Source organism: Mustela erminea, chromosome 2, assembly GCF_009829155.1.
Source record: "Mustela erminea isolate mMusErm1 chromosome 2, mMusErm1.Pri, whole genome shotgun sequence".
NCBI lineage: Eukaryota > Metazoa > Chordata > Mammalia > Carnivora > Mustelidae > Mustela > Mustela erminea.
In genome coordinates this window covers 106585322-106601488 of record NC_045615.1, presented here as the reverse complement: position 1 = coordinate 106601488, position 16167 = coordinate 106585322, and the positions used below count along the sequence as shown (strand labels likewise).

At 41.5% G+C, this 16167-nt stretch overlaps 1 long non-coding RNA gene across 1 annotated transcript; it reads left to right on the top strand.

The window, feature by feature from the left end:
- Positions 1-2461: 2461 nt before the first annotated feature.
- LOC116584890 lies at positions 2462-5604 on the top strand. Its single transcript, XR_004283368.1, has 2 exons — positions 2462-2858; positions 5504-5604. It is a non-coding gene; the product is annotated as an uncharacterized LOC116584890 (long non-coding RNA).
- The last annotated feature ends 10563 nt before the right edge of the window (positions 5605-16167 follow it).

Here is a 16167-nt window from a genome sequence, read left to right as displayed (position 1 = left end):
AATAGAGATACTAAAAATATGTCTTGATGTTGATTTATTAAAATAATTGTGCTAAGCAGTGTACAGTGTTTAGTTTAGCAAACAAAGTATAACATGGTAGATAAATGTGGAAAGTAGCACTAGAATAGACAAAGCCACAATTCACTTTGTTAGGACAATGGTGAATGGGTGTTGACAACTGAATGGGTGAAGGTGACTTGGAGATTTCCAGGTGAAGGTATCGGGAAAGGCATTCTGGGTGTGGAATGGTATGAAAACAATAAACAGGGTAGTGGGGAGCAGTGTAGTATTTGGTGTCATTGGATCACAGGGCCTGGAGGAGGGATGTGGAGAGAGCTGGAAGATGAGGCTGGTAAGGTCAGTTGCTGTCAGATCGTGTAAGGTCTTGCCAATGAAGTTCTTCAAAATTATTTCTGGCTTAGGAGGCCATGAAGATGACTTTAGTAGGGTGGGTGGGACAGGGGTCCTAGTTGGCTCTGCATTTTATAGAGATCATTCCAGGGACAGCGGTGGGTGGAAGCTAAGAGGTCAGTTGGAGAGCTGCTGAAATGGGCTGAGGTGGGAGTCGAGCCAGCTCTCCATGTCCACAGGCAGAGAGGTGGGGGCTGACCAACTCTAGTGTTGGGAAAAGCCACATGGAATTACCCCAGTGTTGGGACATCTCTAACAGTGAGGGACTTTTCAAGCTACTCCTCACAGAAGAGAAGCGAAGTGACAGCTTCTTATATGTCTTAGATCTCAACATAGTAGATGCCCTGAAGGTTCTGGAAAGTTTTAAATTCCTTTGTATAGCAACCTGATGAATAACAAGGATCTCTTTGCTGGTGTGAATGAAGTTGTTGTAGCAACAACAGCAGACAGCATGAAACCAAACTGATGTTTTCTCCGTGGTGTGGGAGGCTGATGGAGAGAAGAGGAAGGAGAGAAAGTCTCCATGTCTGAGCTGACCTCTGCAACCAGCTGTGCTCAGGAGCCTCAGGCCTCATTGTCCCCATGGGTGTTGTGATCAGTGCAGTAGGCGGTAGTCCAGGCTAACCTACTGAAGTGGCTGTGGGCTCTGGGTGTTACCTCCTCCTCTCCAGGACCACTGTCTAGCAAGAGAGGTTTGTAACAGGTGATCTCAGAGACTTTCTCTGGATTTCCTACTATCTGGCACCTTGGGTCTAGTTGGGTCTATTAAAGATTTATTGAATAAACACATGAATGAATGGATGGATTGCGTTGAAAGTGTAAAATGCCTGCATCACAGAGCCCTGGGACTGTGTGTCTTAGAGTCTGATTTCAGGGTGAAGTTCCTCTCTTGGGGTGATAGAGAGGGAAGGGGTGGGTGCATTCTGTCCTGAATTGTGGAAAATGACCACACTGAAATCTGAGCCTCTCTTCCGGGTACACATTGGTTCCCAAGGGTTGGCCTGCACAGTTGGCCATGGACACCTGGGATGCTGTGCAGGTTGTATGTTTTCCTGCAACATTTGGTAGAACGTTTCAGGCTGGGTTGTGGGGAGGAGAGGAGGATTATCCAAACCAGATGTTTGGAGGCCATCTCTCTGACACAAGTGAGTAATTAGTTTTAAGTGATTATCCATGTGACCAGGCTGGGGGCACTCACCCCTTGGGGCTGGGGAAATGGCTTTGGCTGGCCACCCTCTGATTGGAGAAGAAGCAGGAGTTGAGGAGGGCTGTCTGCAGGTGTGTACCTGTGTGGGGAGATTACTTCAGGAAAAAGCTGCATGAATCAGATGTAAATGGCAGGGCAGGCAGGGCACATCCATCTGTGATGGCTCTGGACTGTAGAGCCGGTATGGCTGGCTGAGCAGTCACAAGATGCTTCTGTGTGTGTGGAACAGCACAGGGTTATGGGAAAGCCACTCTCATGGGCCCAGGAGTGTCCTGTAGGAACTGACCACTGAGAGTCATCCTGATGCTGGACGTGCTAACTAAGGGTGGGGCTTCATGGCTATGACGACCAGCTGCCCTGCCATCCTCCCTGCCCTGTGTGGCTTCCACAGCCTTGGTTCTATGTCAGCCTCAAGCTGTGTGTAAGGCTCCAGGCAGAGGAGGGGGACACCCTGTATGGACTGACATGAGCCTCCTGTGGGAAGAGGGGTTCAGCATAACCACTGCATCGAATCCCAGAAAAGAGAGGCACGTTTCTTGTGTGTATGTGTGCATGACCCTCATGAGATTTGTACCTGCAACAAAAATGAATACAAGGAAGTGACAGAATTGCTGCCACTTTAAGTTCCCATTGGGGTGCAATGCAGACACAAAAGAGGGAGGGATAGTGCTACCCCCCCCCCCCATGGTGGGGAGGCAGGAGCAGTTTCACAGACAACACAAGATCAAGATCCAAAGCGCTTGAGTTCTTCTTTTAACAGTAGACCAATAAAATCTGCTCTTTTCACATTGATTTTACACTCCAAAAGGTTTCAGAGAGGAGGATTCAAACCTGCAGTGGCTCCTGTGTCCACTCCCTGTGTCCTCTCTGGCCCACACTTCTACAGATTCCTGTTCTCCTTGTGATCCCAGGAGGAAGCATAAGGTGTTTTTCTTGAAACAGACAGCTCATTGAAGGGGAGAGCTGTCCTCATTGGGCCTCTGGGGGTTTGGTTGCTGTCCCTCCAGCTGTACCTGAAATGCAGGGTGCAGGGGGTGCGTGGGCAGAGGAGGAGCCAGACCTTTCTTCCTCCACCCCACAGGAGCAAGACTGCTGTTTGCCAACACTGTCCCCTTTGTCTCTTCACTAAGACCAAGGGCATTCTGTAAGGATCGCTGTGCTTAATTATTAACACAACTTAGCCTTTGCATCCTTCCAACAACCTCATGCTGAAGACACAGTTACTACTCAAATCTAACAAGTAAGGAAACTGAGGCACAGAAGGTTTAATGGTACACTTCTCTTATTTGACACCAGGCCCTGTTTTAGGCACGTTAGGTGGGTCATATATTTAATCCTAGTGAGATCTCTGGGAAGTTAAGAATTACCCAATGCTTGGAAACAAGACAAAAGTTGGATTTCATATTCTCTTGAGATCATATTGAACATTGTCTAGCAAGCCCACTGTGTCAGGCAGAATATCGGCTCCCTGAAGGTGTCCACATTCTAATCCCTGCCTGGATCCTGTGAATTTATGATGTCATGTGGTAAAAAGGACTTTGCAGATGTAATTAAGGTTATAGAGTTTCAGATAGAGATATTCTACTGGATTGTCTGGGAGAGCATGACCTAATCACTGGAGGCTTTAATAAAAGCAGAGACTGCTCTCCAGCTGTTGTCAGTTTGAGAGATACAGCAGAAGAGGAATTGGAGACATCCGAGGGACTTGACCTGTGTTGCTAGAGAGGGCCACATGGAAAGCAGCAGAAGGACCACAGCCCCTGGCTGACAGCTAGCAAGGAAGTGGGCCTCCGTTCTACTTTCTACCTAATGGAGCTTGGAAGTAGAATCTCCCCACAGCTCCCCAGTAGGAGCCCAGCTGCCTGGCACCTTGGGTTTGGCCTTGAAAACCTGGAACAGAGAAACCAATTGAGCTCAGCCAGACTTACAGACTTATAGAACCATGAGAGAATAAGTGTGTTATTTAAATTTTTAATTTTTATTTTCACATTTTTTATTTTTTAAGATTTTATTTATTTATCTGAGAGAGACAGAGAGCAAGCAAGCAGGGGGAGGGGCAAAGGGAGAAGCAGACTCTCCACTGAGCAGGGAGCCTGATGCGGGGCTTGATCCCAGGTCTCTGGGATCACAACCCCAGCCGAAGGCAGGTGCTTAACCCACTGAGTCACCAGGAGCCCCTGTATTGTTTTAGGCCACTAAGTTTGTGGTGATTAGTTTCAGCACCCATAGGAAGCTAACAATGCCACCCAAGATTTTTTGAGGGTGCTGCTATCCACTATAACATTGAGCTATGATTGGAAATTCTCTATTCTACCCTTTCCCACACAGCAGTCCCTAGCTATATCTGGCTATTGGGTACTTAAAATGTGGCTATTGAGATACTGAATTTTTAATTTTATTTATTTTTAATTAAGTTTGAATTTAAGTAGCCATATGAGGTTAGTGGCTACCATATTTGATGGTGTGGTTCTAGGTCATCCACTTATGTTTCTTGTTACTTAGGGTCCACACTCTTCAAATCAGCTGTTAACATGTAGGTTTTGTTTGGTAGAGATGTATAATAGACAAGATAACTCCAAAGATAATGGATTTATTGCCTATAGTATTTTAACTAGCTTTATAGCTATTGTAATGGTCTTATTCTGATATAATTTCTTCAGTGTCTATAAAATCTCAATCCCTCAAATGTTCTTTGAATAATTTTTACAACCTGTTGGTCCCCAACTTAATAATGAGTTAGAAAAGCTTTGAAGCTATGCACCCTATGTTTGTGTTCTGTTTTTTTTTTTTATCTTCTTGAAAATGATGCTATTATTAGATACTGTATTGTCCTCATTTTACAGATGGTGAAATTGAGACACAAAGGTGTAGGTAATTTGCCCAAGGTGTCCTAGCTAATGAGAATTACAGCCAGAATAATGCCAGAGGACATACTCTTAATTAGCACAAGAAACTGTCTCGGTTTATTTGAACAATAATCCAAAAACACTACATCAGAGCCTCTTGAAACTTGCTTAGGGGAGCCCTGAGAACAGTGAATATTGATAAGGCAGAGAGATGCCCAGCTGTGTGGGGTGGCAGGAAGCCCCAGGGGCTGGCAGACATGCATATGAAAACCATGCCAAGGAAAAGAGTGAGACTACTTCCTGGTGGCCATTTTTCTTGATTCCTAGGGTTGTTACTTTTGCTTGGTGTTTTTTGAGGAAGCTGTATAGAGAAGATGTCAGAACTCTCTCAGCAAGTGACTTAGCTTGTTTCCCATTTCAGATATGTCTAGTAAGGTAGTCACTTGCAGAGTCACACCCATCAACTGTTGTAAAAAAACATTCCTCAAAAACAAAAAAAAACAAAAAAAAATTCCCTCCCCCACTGTGATAACGTCGTTGTAAATATGAGTTTTACTTCTCTGGGAGGTGGTGGATCTCTGTGAGGGCTACAAGACAAGATCTGTTACTATAGGACTATGGCAGGAGGTTCCACCTGTAGCAAAGGGGGCACGCTCCTTTCCCCACACTTAACCTGGTGTTGGGTTTCCCCAAAACTACCAAAGCTGCTTTCAATTCAGGATTTCTGGGTGGCATTTGAGATGCCTGTCTCTTCTGCTTGGAGTTCCCAATTTATTCCTTTTAAGGAAGGCCACCATGAAACTGACTTCACCTCAAGAAAAGAGTGGATTTGTGAAGAATATGGACTTACACCCATTTTTTTTTTAAAGATTTAAAAAATGGAAAGTCTTTTATCATAAACAAATGGTAACAATGATTCTAGCTACTATGTTGGAGCTTATACTATGTGAGAAGTATGTAATTGTCATTTTATATACATTATCTCATTTATTCCACCCCAATACCCAAGAAATTAATTCATTTTTTCCTTATTCAATAGATGATGAAACAGGCTGGTAGAGGCTGGCATGATGATGGAGGCAGGATGAGGCTCTGTATCTGTATGACCCAAAACCTGTGTTATTCTGAGTATTAGAAAACACAAGATAAAACTTAGTATCTTCCATTCTTGTATCTCTAATATCTAACCCCTAGTCTGAATTTATTGGTGCTTTATAAATATTTGCTGAACAAGTAAGTGCTTGGTGATTAAAAAAAAAAAAGCTATACAATAACTCTTTCTTCGGTTATTCCATAAATATCTATTGGGTACCTGCTGTTTGCTGGGTGCTGGCTATGTGCTATGGTGTAAAGATCAAGGGATATAAAATGAAAAGAGACACCTTCATGGGAATGCAAAATGGTACCACTATTTTGGAGGACCGTTTAGTTCAAAACTAAACATACTCTTAGTATATAATCCAGTAATCGTGCTCCTTAGTATTTACCCCAAAGTGTTGAAAACTTATGTCCACACAAAAACCTGCACACAGTATTTAAAACAGCTTGATTTATAGTCACCCAAACCTGGAAGAACCAAGATATCTTTCAGTAGGTGAATGGATAAATAAACTAGAGTGCATCCAGATAATGGTATATTATTTAACATGAAAAAGATATAAGCAACCCAGCCATCAAAAGACAAGGAGGAAACCTAAATGCATATTACTAAGTGAAAGAAGCCAGTCTGTATGACTCCAATTACCTGACTTTTTGGAAAAGACAAGACTATGGAATTAATAAGAGAAAATTAGCAGTTGTCAGGGGTTGAGGGAGGGAAGTATGAACAGATGAAGCATGGAGGTTTTTAGGGCAGTGGAATTTTTCTGCATGATAGTGGTTTAATGGTGGATACATGTCATTCTACAAACCTATAGCATGTATATCAAACACCAAGAGTGAACCCTAAGGTCAACTGTGAACTTTGGGTGATTACAATGTGTTAGTGTAGGTTTAGCAGTGGTAACACAGGTACTGTTCTGGTGGGGGTGTTGGTAATGGAAAAGGCTCTGCATGTGTAGGGTCAGAAGGGCATACGGGAAATCTCTGTACCTTTTTCTCAATTTAGTTGTAAATCAAAAACTGCTCTAAAAAATGAAATATTAAGAAAAAAATAGGCATCTGAAAAGTACATGGTCCGAGGGTCAGGCTAGAGTTTGAGAGTTTATTTCTACTTGTTAATGATGAGAGATCTTCTCAGTGATAATAACTGTGATACCATTGTTTTGTGGAATGCTGAAAAGGACAATTTTCAGTGGATTAATGCAATGAAGTGCTCTTTCTCCACTAAATTTTATTTAATGGTTTATAATATCTTGAGTATGTTCTTGGCTTGTAACTTTTGGGGATCGCAGACATCTATTTATTTATTTATTTATTCATTTATTTATTTATTTATTTAATACTGTCTACCTCTAGTGGAGTTTTAAAGGTTTTTGTTCAAGAGGAAAGTTTTCAGAACTACCTAAAGAGATGTGACATTTTATCTGCAGGTCAGGAGCCACATCATGGAATCCAAGGAGTTCTAGGAAGTTGTTGTGTCCTTTATCACAAGAGCAGACTGAAGTATAACCAAAGACAGTGGGCAACACATTGGTTTGGATATCAGAAGGACTTGGGATAGAAACTTGGCTCTGCCACTGATTAAATAGTGAGCTTTGAGAAGTTACTTGCTTTTCTCGAGTGTCAACTTTCTTACCTGTGAAATGCATTCCTTTCATGGTTACTGCAATGCCAATATAGGGAAAAGAACATGGCACAGCTTTGGCTTTATGGAAGCATTCCATCAGTGATAGCGATAGTGATTGTTACTTCTATTACCACTTTGCTCTTCATCCGCAATCTCAAAGTTGACACTGTGCTTCTCAGATGTTAATGTGCCCATGAGTAGTCAGGGATCTTGTGAAAATGCACTGTCTGATTCAGTAGGTCTGGAGCAGGGACCATCAGGCTGCATTTTTAGCCAGTTCCCAGGGGGTACTGGGAAGTACTTCTGGATACTGCCAGAAGTATCCAGGTTCCAGTGAATCTTCAGGAATTAAAGTGATAAACTGCCACCTTACCTATGGTGCAAGTTTTGCCATTTTCTTTTCCTTTGCTGGAGGAGATAAAACTATGATTCTTGGGATGGAAACCAGAATTAAAATATCATGATTTCATTGTTTTCTCTAAGTTAAAAACACCACCAGATATTGATGGTATATATACTCCGTCAGTTTTGCCAGGCTAAATCTTTGGCATTTTGCTGCTCCAAAGAAACCTTTCCAGGTTGTGTGTTGTGTGGAATATCAAAACATTAGTTTCTCCTTATGCCTCTTGTGGGCCAACTCCTCACAACCTCTTACCGTCTTGAGGCTGGTGGTTTCTGATAGATGCCTATCAGACCAACTCATTTTGGTCTGGTGGGCTACCTGGATGATATCCATTATCTTCATTCCTTTATTTTTAAAAAATGTTTTATTTATTGATGTGACAGAGAGAGAGAGAGCACAAGAGGGGGGAATGGCAGAGAGAGAGAGTGAAGCAGGCTTCCCGTTCAGTGGGGACCCTGGGATCACGACCTGAGTCCAAAGCAGAAGCTTAACTGAGTGGCACAGGTGCCCTGATACCCATTTTCAATCTAAATATGACATTTTATTTTTGGAAAAAGTGCTTTTCAGAGGAAAATGAAAATTACAATGGGAAATCATGACTGACAAGGGAAAAAACATTTTGAGTAATTTTTGTCTTAATTGAAGTAACTTTGAAAACTTGGACATTGTAGAATTTCCACACATCCTCTCCACCAAAAACAGGTGAAGAAAAGAGTATTTTCTACAAAGCAAATATCTGAGCTACTCTCCCCTTCCTAGCCCATAGTGATGACGGTGAGCTTCATGGAAGTCAAGCTTACTGCCCTCCAGAAACATGTTTTATTCACCCCCTGGTGAGCAATTAGAAGTTTTATGGCTTAAGCTGGGAGTAGGGTAGAGTCAGGCCTGGGGAGTTGGCCATAGTTATTTAATCATAACTTTGGTTTTGGTTTTTACATTGATGAAAAATAAGCACTACCTCCTCTGTTCCAGAACAAACTGATCAATAATTTAGGTTCCAAATAGACATTGCAGATTTTTTGTTCTCTCCTGTTTCATATTGGGGAAAGCTACCAAATGGTTTTTCCTTTTAGAATATTGGCTTACTCTATGATTACAGCTTGACTGAGGAGCTGGTTCTCTTATAGTGCTCAAGGACCTTTCGTGATGCTGGAGTGTGTGTGTTTATTTGTAGGTGTGCACATGTCACAGCCCCATGGTACTCTACTGGGTTCCTAGGGCTGATACCACATTTCAGTGATGTCAGTTTTTATGTGGAGACTCATCTTTTAGAACAAAGTATCATGCATAGAGCTGCTCGTCTCCACAGCAGGATGAGTGGTGTGATCCAGGTCTTTGGAACCAAATGGACCTGAGTTTGAATCCAAGGTGTACTGCTGCTGTGTTGCACATGAGAGGCCTAGGGTGAAGCAAGGGAGGCTCCTAGGATGTAGATTTAAGGTGACACTCCAGTGGCAGCCCTGCACTTGTATAAGCTTGAGAGTAAGAGCTTCCTTAAGTACTGTACTTAGGTGCCTCTCTTTCCTTACCCTTGTCTGGCCCTGGTGTATGACCATGGATGAGCACTCACTTCTTTGAGATGATCCCTCATCTATAAAATGATGGTAATAAGAACTATCTCATGGGATTGCCATCCTAAATAAAAGCATGTTGGTTAACTTCTTGATATGGTGCCTGGAACTAAGAAAGACCAATCAATGGTAGTTATGTTTAGTTTTGATTCGCGCATTAATTGAGCCTCTTGACTATACCCCCTTTTAGGATAAATGAAGTTAATCCCCTTGTCCTTTGGAGGCAAACAAAACTCCAGCACTGTTTAGAAAAGTCTTCACTTAGGACATTGTTTCTTTTGAGTTTTTCTTTAGGAAATAACCTGTTTTAAATCTCTTTTTACATAATTCAGTTTCTCACAGTTGAAGTATAAAGTGTTGCACCAGCAAAACGAGGAACTGAAATTTGAGTGTATATAGTTACATGCAGGGCAGAGCTGGGGGCTCCCCTGAGAGCAAGCACTTCATTCTGGGGAGACGGAATGTCTCACCCACAGAATGAAGTACCCAGTGATTTGGGCTGGATGCCTAAAGTGGCTGCGTGCCTCCTGGTCCAGGGTGGGGCCATGAGGCTCCCATCTCTGTGCTCCGTCACTGGGATCACTCACTTAGCACACACTCAGAGCAGCTTAAATTTCGACTTGCAAGAGCTTGTCCTTGCCCTGCTCTGTCTTCTCCCTGCTTGGTTTTTCTGTTGGGAGGCTGACTAAGGCATTCATTGTCAGGATGGAGGGGAATCTGTTAGAATACTGGTGTGGTAAGATGAGAAGCTCTGAGGGACTTGATTCTCCCAGTGGATATTCTTGCCATGTTGCTTTGAAGAAAAAACCAAGAACCTTGAGCTTTTTAAAAATTCCCATATTTTTACACAGTTAACCGGATAAAGTCAGGTACTAAAGAATTCTACTAGATTCCCCCTCCCTTCTTTTGAATATTGCTTCCAACTTGGTTGTTAAGGGATAATGACTATAATTGAGTTATATTCTTGACTTCTGGTTCCATTTGAGTGAACTTTAAAAAATTAATTCCGGTGTAACTAATATGCAGCATTATATTAGTTTCAAGTGTACAATATAGTGATTCAACAATTCTTTATATTACTCAGTGCTCATTATGATAGCTGTACTCATAATCCCCTTCACCTATTTCACCCATCCTCCCCACCTCTCATCTGGTAACCATCAGTTTGTTCTCTGTATTTAAGAGTCTGATTTTCAGTTTCTTTGTTTTGTTTTGTTTCTTAAATTCCACATACAAGTGAAATCATATGGTATTTGTCTTTCTCTGACTGGCTTATTTTGCTTAGCATAATATACTCTAGCTCCATCTATGTTGTTGCAAATGGCAAGATTCTTCTCTCTATGGCTGGGAAATGACCCATTGTGTATATATGCTACAGCTTCTTTATCTTTTTGCATATTGATGAACGCTTAGATTGATTCCATAATTTGGCTATTGTAAATAATGCTGCAACAAACATAGGGGTGCACATATCCTTTCAAATTAGTGTTTTCATTTTTTCTGGGTAAGAACCCAACAGTGTGTTACTTGGTCATAGGATAGTTCTGTTTTTAATTTTTCAAGAAAACTCTATACTGTCTTTTTGCAGTGGCTGCACCACTTTTCACTCCCACCAACAGTGCACAAGGGTTCCTTTTTCTCCACATCCTCTCTAGCACTTGTTGTTCCCTGCATTTTTTATTTTAACTATTCTGACAGGTGTGAGGTGATATCTCATTGTGGTTTTTGATTTGCATTTCCCTGATGATTAGTTATGTTGAGCGTCTTTTCATGTGTCTATTGGTCATCTGGATGTCTTTTTTAAAGGTTGTATTTATTTATTTGAGAGGGAGAGTGTGAGGAAGTAAGTGTACAGGTGGGAGAGGGGCAGAGGGAAAGGGAGAAGCAGTCTCTCTGCTGAGCACCGAGACTGACACAGGATTGATTCCAGTACCCTGAGATCATGACCTGAGCTGAAGTCAGATGCTTAACCAAATGAGCCACCCAGGTGCCCCTGGCGCCCCTGGATGTCTTTTTTGGTGGATTGTCTGTTCATGTCTTCTGCCTGTTGTTTAATTGGATTATTTGATTTTCTAGTGTTGAGTTGTATAAGTTCCTTATATATTTTGGATACTAACCTTTTACTGGGTATATCATTTGCAGATACCTTCTCCAGTTCACTAGGTTGTATTTTAGCTTTGTTTGTGGTTTCCTTTGCTTTGAAGAAGCTTTTAATTTTGATTTACTTCCAATAGTTTATTTTTGTTTTTGTTTCCTTTGCCTCAGGAGACATATCTAGAAAAATGTTACAATGGCTGATGTCAGAGAAATACCTGCCTGTGGTCTCTTCTAGGATTTTTATGGTTTTAGATATCACATTTGGGTTCTTAATCCATTTTGAGATAATTTTTGTTTATGGTGTAAGAAAGCAGTCCAGTTTCATTCTTTTGCATGTTGCTGTCTAGTTTTCCCAACACCATTTGTTTGAGAGTATTTTTTCCCATTTTTTTTTTTTTTTAATCCCCAGAGGAGGAAACTTCTTTGACCTGGAGAAACTTAGAAGCTGGCTTGATATATGAGGCCTATGTGAGTTGAGTAGGATCCAAAGAAATGGACAATGAATGTATAAAGACTTGGGTGGTTGTGGGGCATAAGCTAATACTCTTACAGAAAAAAGTCCATCTGACCTAGAGGATTTAGGTGGCTGGCTTAACTTGGATCTTAATGGTTTGGACTTGGATTGCAGGAGGGCAGGTGACTTCCCAGACAGGGAAAGCTGTAGTAGAAAAGAGCCCTTGGCAGGGATGACTGTGAGGAATGCAGTGGTCATTTATTACTGTTAAGATAGAAAATAAATGCTATGTAATTTCAAAATACATAAATTAGATTGATCTATTTTGAATGTTACTAAATTAAAAGAATATGCTACATTTATCTATATTAAATGCTTATTTAATTCTAGACTAAATATAAACTTATTCTTCCACTGTGGAAAGAGCTTTGGGCCAATCATACAGGTGGAATTTCCAGCTAGGTATGAGAATAATATAGTGCAAAGAGCGATGGACCTTCAGCTGGCATTGAAGAAAAGCTGGAGGACACCTGGAGTATGCAATTTACACATGTCATTTAATTGATTACTTATCTGTCAAATATTTTATTGCACCTGGCACAGGGGACACAAAAAGGAACAAGACGGAGGCCTTTCTCTGAGACTTATTCTTAGTCAAGTAGGGTAGAGAGACTCAACAGACCAATGTAATTTTAAGCGTGTGATGGGAAAACCCTCACTTCCCCCCATGTTTCTCCTTTCTGCTGACGCTGCTACGATATCGGCAATACTTTTGATCCCAGATGTGGGGGTTTTCCCCACCAAACTGAGTGTCCTACAATGTCACTACATTCAGAAACTGTCTGCCTGGAGAGCATCAGATCCCATAGGATAAAAATGTCAGATCCTGTAAGACCTCTCCCACTTCAGACACCAGTCCCAAGTCAGCTGGTTACCTGTGCTTCTGACTCAGCAGATATAAATCAGAGATTCTCACTACCCCCTCCTTGGGTTCAGTTAATTTGCTAGAGGGGCTCATGGAACTCAGGAAAAACAGTTTACCTATTGTTTATGGTTATTATTAGAGATTATGATAAAGGATACAGGTGAACATCCAAATGGAAGAGATGCATAGGACAAGGTAAGTAGCAAGGGCACAAAGGTCCCATGACTTCTCCAAGCATGCTGCTTACCCTGTACCTTCACGTGTTCTGCAGCCTGGAAGCTCTCCCAGTCCCATCCTTTTGGGATTTTTATGGAGGCTTCATCACATAGGTATGATCGATTATTAACTTCTATTTCCAGCCCTTCTCCTCTTGCTGGCTTCTCCTAATCATGGCTTGGTCTTGTTGATGACCAGCCCCCATCCAGGATCCCACCAAGAGTCACCTCATTCAAACAAAAGATACTTCTATCACTCAAGAAATTCCAAGGGATTTAGGAATTATGGAGGTTTTAGGAATCCTGTGTCAGGAATGGGGAACAGAGACTAATACATTCATTTTCTGTGATCTCACAAAGTGGACTGTCAGCAATATGAGGAGTTATTATGGGAATATAACCTCGTCTAATGCTCCCATCAGTTCCTTGCAGGTAAATGTTACTATTCTCATTTTACAGATGAGGGATCTAGGCTCAGAGAGAGCTGGGAACCATCCAAGGCCACACTGGCAGTCAGTCGCAACTGAGAACTAACACTGAACCCAGTAGGGGCTCATTTAAACCCTCAGGAAAGGCATAAATTCAGGCACAGTTGGGTAATTAGCAAGCCAACATAGCTCAAGCACTTAGTTTCATGTCAGTGGGTCTGAGTTCGCTCTGTGTAGCCAGAAAAGGTGAGATGTGATAGTATATAAGGCTCCTTCCATTGCTGACATGGGGATGACTTGCGTGGACTCTTCAGATTTGACCTCCATTTAGCATGGGAGGGAGACATATGGATCAACCCTCATACTATATAGACACTTTCTCTCTGCTCAACCCCCTGGTAGGTATGTTTCATAAATTGCCTTGTGGAACGTGCAAAGCCAGTTGCTTTTGGTGAGGGGTGCAGTCCAGGCTCGTTCATTTTCTTGCCTTGCTCTACTGGTATGTAAATTGGAAATAATTCTGGAATGATTCTGGAAGTTTAAAGTCTTTATGAATTAAAGCTTTATAACCTTATGTTTCTCTTTTCTACATTCTGTCCTTTTTTGGTCTAAGGGTTTGCCATTTCTTGGTAGCTTTTGTTTTAGAATGTGGTATCTTTGAGTCTTGAGAAATGGGGCTTTTTTTTTTTTTATGAAACAGCAGAATATTCCACAGGGCCTCAGGCCAATGGATCAGACTTTTCCTTTAGGACTCAGGTTGTAATTGGGGGTAGAAAGTAACAAGGTATAACAAGGTGTCAGAAAATATTTCACAAAGAAGTACAACAAACTCAACCCATTGAATTACAGAAAGTTTAAATAAGATCCTGGAAATGACATGGATTCTGTGTTCTAGCTGAAAACGAAACTTGTGCAAATCTTTGCATGAAGGCGGTCCCAAATGGCAGGAACTCGAAACAACTGAATCCGCCGTCCTAACCAAGAAATACAATCGGCTGCTTATTGGGGCCATTTGAAAAGAGACTATATAATCATTTTCTGATCTCTCTGATACATATTTCTACAAATAACACTGGGGACAAGTGAAAACTGTTTTATGGTTCATAAGGAATCAAATCCATGAAACATGAGATTCAGATGGGGCTGGTGTACACATGCCTGAATCCCTGTAGAATCTTTAAAAATAAGCATACACTTCTCTGGGATTATCAGAAGCCTCTGATCTGCTCTGTGTTCAATGCCCCTTCCTTTCTTCATCCACTCACAGAAGACAAAGACGGCCAAAGAAAATCGAGCCAATTCCGCATTCACTACCCTTATTCCTTCTCTCTGATTAAACATATTTTGCTAAGTACGCCCTCTCCTTTTTCGGTTTGGCCAGGATGGACCCGAAATGAAAATGCCAACTCATTTGAAAGGGAAAGTAGGGCCGTAAATGGTAGTGTGGTGTTGTGGAAAGGATGGGAGTGGCTTTGCATTTGTGCCTGCCCTAAAATCTTATTTCCTTTGTCTTCTCGTCATGGTGTCTGCATGCTACAGAATATGTCTGTGCCCCCATTTCCACATCTGCTCATTGGGAAGGATAAAAACTACTTGGTGGGGCTGAAATGAGAATTAGAGTGTTGTGAACCAAATAATCATGAGTTATTTTTTTTTTTAGTTGCTCCATTCTGAAATTTCTGGGGGTTATCTATAGTAAAAAATGGTGGCAGGAGGAGGCAATAGACAGAAATGCTGGAAATGGGCTCATAGTAGGATTAAACTTCTTGTGACTGAAGATGACCTGGGGTTGTAAGTGGAAGAGATGTATATATCCTCTGGGCTGGAATATTCAATTGCTATGTAAGACCCCCTACTATGTTCTCTTACTCTGAGATAGGAACTTCTCCATTAGCCTGGCCTCCAGGGTGGCTCTGTTGAGCAAAACCATCTGCTGATTCTTGAGGATTATACAGTGTGATCAAAAAATTTATCTCTGCTGCTTTAAATCACTATTAGTTTGATGTTGGTGGTTATAGCAGCAGAACCTAGCTTATTTTGACTGATACAGTGCCTTTTCAGATTACTGATTTTCTCTTTTGTGAAATTCACATATTTTCACAATAAGACCATAGTCATCATTTTTCACGTTTCTCCTTCAAAATTCTACAATTACTATTTGGACCAGCAGCATCTGATTTGGCAGTGACATGCCCAGGAATGATCTTCTTAATGGCAACATCTCTTATTATTTGATTTCAAACATTGACTTTCTGGCAGTACCATCTCCAGAGAGGCCAGTCAATGTTCTCTGAAAAGATACCATATTCTGACTTTACTTGTTACTGACTGTTAGCTTTGTATCTCTGGTCTGAATCTCTTCTCTGAACTGCAGATTTGGTTTCCAACTGCTGTTTGATGACCCTGCTTGGATATTAGCCAAATCACACCTAGGTTGCTAAAATACTACTGTTCGCTTCCCAATTTGTATCCCACATACTTTGCACTTGCTCTCTGCGAGAATTCAGATGAAATATCAATTCCTCACATAAGCCTACAGGACCATGTTGACCTTCTTCATTCCTTCCTCCTCCATGCATCCACCTTGTGTCCTTGGACCCCATCACACTGACTTTTCTCCTAATCCTTAGATACAGCTCTTTCTCTCCAGCCTTTGGCTCTCTGTACTTACTGATGTCTCTGCTTGGATTCTTTGCAGCAATATTCTTCTTATTCCTAAGTTTCCTTTAGGTAGGTCTCCTTGACTGCCTCAACTAACACCCTTGTTGATACTAAGCTAAAAAATGATCTTACGTATTTGATTAAGTTTTACTCTCTGCCTCCTCATCCCACCTTAGGGTATAAGCTGAATGAGGGCAAAGACTCTCTGTTGGTTTTACTCT